Source organism: Schistocerca serialis, unplaced genomic scaffold (assembly GCF_023864345.2).
Source record: "Schistocerca serialis cubense isolate TAMUIC-IGC-003099 unplaced genomic scaffold, iqSchSeri2.2 HiC_scaffold_159, whole genome shotgun sequence".
Taxonomy (NCBI): Eukaryota; Metazoa; Arthropoda; class Insecta; order Orthoptera; family Acrididae; genus Schistocerca; species Schistocerca serialis.
Genome location: NW_026047718.1, coordinates 37,501 through 42,500, shown reverse-complemented (window position 1 = coordinate 42,500; position 5,000 = coordinate 37,501).

The window sequence follows — 5,000 nt, the reverse complement described above, 5'->3', positions numbered from 1 at the left end:
CGATGGGCCCACAGTGCCCATCTTTCGACGCCACCCACAAAGCATGCAGCCTGTGTCGACCACAGCACCCAAACGCCAGTGCCTCTGCCGCACGAAGTCGTGGACCGGCAATCACACCACCCGCACCCGCTCGTGCCCCACCCCAACCGCCAAACTCGCAACGCCAGCGGATGAACGGCGGAAGTTTCCCGCAGTCGTAATGTGCAATCCACACCTATAACTTGCGTTTCATGAAGAGTTATGTCCAATATGCGACATTCCCGCTGTCCCTATACATGAGCTGCGAGCTGTACCACGTACAAGCTACAGACGCGATCGCATTGCTCACTGTACGGATTCCCATGCCGAGCGATCAGCTAGGAAGCGCCCCATCCACGTCGGTACCCTTGGGCGTTGCACTCGCAGTCGCAAAAAACGTTGGGCAAATATATTTCTCCGATGCTGAGCGATCAGCTAGGAAGCGCCCCATCCATGTCGGTACTCGTACGCGTCGCACTCGCAGTCGCAAAAAACGCTGGGCAAATATATTTCTCGGAAGAGTAATGACAGTCCGAGCCTCCTGCGTGGGAAGAGTCTTTCTAGGCCCTGACCCACGGGAAGCGTGTAGCTTCCCCCATCCCGGACATTTCACGTCGTCACACTACCGGTATTGACTAATAGACTGATTGCTGATAATCATTAGCCACACACTGGGGGAAACGGCCGACAGGGGCGGCAACATAGTGGAGCCGCAGTGTCACTAATGTACAGAGATAGAACAGTTTCGACTGGAACCAGAGTAACCGTATACACGGCACTGATTAGTAATAGATGCAGAGCCATCAGAATACAGATAATATATACAACCGTCCCTATACATGCTGAAAGACTCTGCACACAATGAGAACCACACGTCAGCCAGACACTATCACACACTACTCTCTGCCTCTAACAGGCACACACACAATATCTAACCACCAGCATGGAAGAACATCCGGTGCATCCTCTCCGCCACATTACACAATCCACACTATCATAACCAGACCGGGAGGTCCACCCAGAAAACAGAATATCCCACCCTTCCGACATCCGCCATTGCTCAGCTAAGCCACGAACACCCACACATGTCCTACACAGGGGTGCACCCAACATCACAATACTGCCTCCTGTCACAGTACACAAACAATGGCAGGAATGAAAGACACAGATCTGCCACAACCTTGGAATCGGAGCGCCGCCTGTCATGAGCCACAAGTGCATCCTGACGTGACAAATCGGATGATCCCGCAGGCATGCACTTACGATAATCACTATCAACGAACCTGCCGCCCCCTCCCCCCCCAAAATACACCTTTCCCTACAACGTGTACCTTAACCTAAGCTATATTGTACCTTAACCTAAGCGATATTGTACCTTAACCTAAGGTATATCGTACCTTAACCTAACCTACATTGCGCCTTCACCTAACCTACGTTGTACCTTAACCTAACCTACGTTGTACCTTAACCTAACCTACGTTGTACCTTAACCTAACCTACGTTGTACCTTAACCTAACCTACGTTGTACCTTAACCTAACCTACGTTGTACCTTAACCTAACCTACGTTGTACCTTAACCTAACCTACGTTGTACCTTAACCTAACCTACGTTGTACCTTAACCTAACCTACGTTGTGCCTTAACCTAACCTACGTTGTGCCTTAACCTAACCTACGTTGTGCCTTAACCTAACCTACGTTGTGCCTTAACCTAACCTATGTTGTGCCTTAACCTAACCTATGTTGTGCCTTAACCTAACCTATGTTGTGCCTTAACCTAACCTATGTTGTGCCTTAACCTAACCTATGTTGTGCCTTAACCTAACCTATGTTGTGCCTTAACCTAACCTACGTTGTGCCTTAACCTAACCTATGTTGTGCCTTAACCTAACCTACGTTGTGCCTTAACCTAACCTACGTTGTGCCTTAACCTAACCTACGTTGTGCCTTAACCTAACCTACGTTGTGCCTTAACCTAACCTACGTTGTGCCTTAACCTAACCTACGTTGTGCCTTAACCTAACCTACGTTGTGCCTTAACCTAACCTACGTTGTGCCTTAACCTAACCTACGTTGTGCCTTAACCTAACCTACGTTGTGCCTTAACCTAACCTACGTTGTGCCTTAACCTAACCTACGTTGTGCCTTAACCTAACCTACGTTGTGCCTTAACCTAACCTACGTTGTGCCTTAACCTAACCTACGTTGTGCCTTAACCTAACCTACGTTGTGCCTTAACCTAACCTACGTTGTGCCTTAACCTAACCTACGTTGTGCCTTAACCTAACCTACGTTGTGCCTTAACCTAACCTACGTTGTGCCTTAACCTAACCTACGTTGTGCCTTAACCTAACCTACGTTGTGCCTTAACCTAACCTACGTTGTGCCTTAACCTAACCTACGTTGTGCCTTAACCTAACCTACGTTGTGCCTTAACCTAACCTACGTTGTGCCTTAACCTAACCTACGTTGTGCCTTAACCTAACCTACGTTGTGCCTTAACCTAACCTACGTTGTGCCTTAACCTAACCTACGTTGTGCCTTAACCTAACCTACGTTGTGCCTTAACCTAACCTACGTTGTGCCTTAACCTAACCTACGTTGTGCCTTAACCTAACCTATGTTGTGCCTTAACCTAACCTATGTTGTGCCTTAACCTAACCTATGTTGTGCCTTAACCTAACCTATGTTGTGCCTTAACCTAACCTATGTTGTGCCTTAACCTAACCTATGTTGTGCCTTAACCTAACCTATGTTGTGCCTTAACCTAACCTATGTTGTGCCTTAACCTAACCTATGTTGTGCCTTAACCTAACCTACGTTGTGCCTTAACCTAACCCATATTGTACCTTAACCTAACCCATATTGTACCTTAACCTAACCCATATTGTACCTTAACCTAACCCATATTGTACCTTAACCTAACCCATATTGTACCTTAACGTAACCTAATTTGTGCCTTAACGTAACCTAATTTGTGCCTTAACGTAACCTAATTTGTGCCTTAACGTAACCTAATTTGTGCCTTAACGTAACCTAATTTGTGCCTTAACGTAACCTAATTTGTGCCTTAACGTAACCTAATTTGTGCCTTAACGTAACCTAATTTGTGCCTTAACGTAACCTAATTTGTGCCTTAACGTAACCTAATTTGTGCCTTAACGTAACCTAATTTGTGCCTTAACGTAACCTAATTTGTGCCTTAACGTAACCTAATTTGTGCCTTAACGTAACCTAATTTGTGCCTTAACGTACCTAATTTGTGCCTTAACGTAACCTAATTTGTGCCTTAACGTAACCTAATTTGTGCCTTAACGTAACCTAATTTGTGCCTTAACGTAACCTAATTTGTGCCTTAACGTAACCTAATTTGTGCCTTAACGTAACCTAATTTGTGCCTTAACGTAACCTAATTTGTGCCTTAACGTAACCTAATTTGTGCCTTAACGTAACCTAATTTGTGCCTTAACGTAACCTAATTTGTGCCTTAACGTAACCTAATTTGTGCCTTAACGTAACCTAATTTGTGCCTTAACGTAACCTAATTTGTGCCTTAACGTAACCCATGTTGTGCCTTAACGTAACCCATGTTGTGCCTTAACGTAACCCAATTTGTGCCTTAACGTAACCCATGTTGTGCCTTAACCTAACCTATATTGTGCCTCAACCTAACCTATATTGCGCCTTAACCTGACGCACGTTGTCGCTGAACCTGCTCTGTAATTGTTATGCAACTCGTTAAATTAGTGTAGTGTTGCCTAACCGCAACCCTCGCAATATAGTTCGCTATTCGCACTGCCCGGTCCCCTGTGTATCGCGTCATGTTAAACACCTTGCAGGTGTTGCTGACTTTCCACATGCTCCTGCTATACACTGTAATGTGGATAGCAGCAGGACGTACATGCCCCCCCCCCTTCCCCCCTGCCTTCGCAAGCTGGTCGTTGAGAAGTTTGCATGTTCAATGCCCTTCGCATGCCGACGTACTCAGCCTACGTTGTGGTACGGCCTGTCACCTGTCCGCCGATGTACGCAAAACCCACAAACTGTACTGCACATTGGTCCGTATGTACTGAATGATACATCGTGGCACATGTGTGACCGTACGACGACTGCGCCTAGCAACGGCAGACCATACAGTCCAAATATTGTGCACGCAGCTACGTGTCGTCTCCCTATAAGAGCTGGATTGCAGTGTGGTACGCCATTCAGACGTGTGGGAGGAACGGACGCCCTGGATGGCGATCAGCATGAGCAGTCTGTTGATGTAGTGGAGCGTGTATTCGGACGTAGTCGTCTCTTCTCACACACCGTGATAGCATGTTGCACCGCGTTCCACATCTGCGACATCCTGCAGAGGCCGGCTGACAGTCGTTCGCGCAATGGACACCGCATACGTACGGGGGCTACCTTCCACGTGTTCTCGAGGCGTGCACATGTTGTTGCGTCTATGTGGGCAGACGTAGTGTGTTGTGACACCTGACACAGGCATGCAATACTCGTTGCAAATGGCGATGGACGTCTACGTTTGCTGGTGACGTTACGCAAATGAACAACAGGTAACCCGTTGTGGTGCGGTTGTTCTCGCTAGAGGTGAATCAGTGTTGGCGACGATCGGTCGAGCTATTAACCGGTTGTTTCAGGGATACCCACCATGCCCACGAACGTGAAAGGGGACCCACCATGCCCACGAACGCGAAAGGGGATCTGGGTGTGAGGCGATACGCGGCGGTGGCTGGGTGGGACCGTCCCCGGCCGGTGAGGGGGGGCCGCCCGGCGTGCTGGCAGCGCGGTGCGTGGGCGCACGCGCTACAGCCGGCTGGTGGGGGCGGCCAGTGGCAGGCGCGCCGGCCGACGGACGCGGCAGGCGGCGCAGCTGCGCGCCGGCGCCCCCTGCTCGCGGCGCCTTGCGGCCAAAGTAGGTCCTCGCGGGCCCGGTGCGAAGCGCGGTGGCCATCTGCAGTGTGCTGGTCCGATTGAGGACT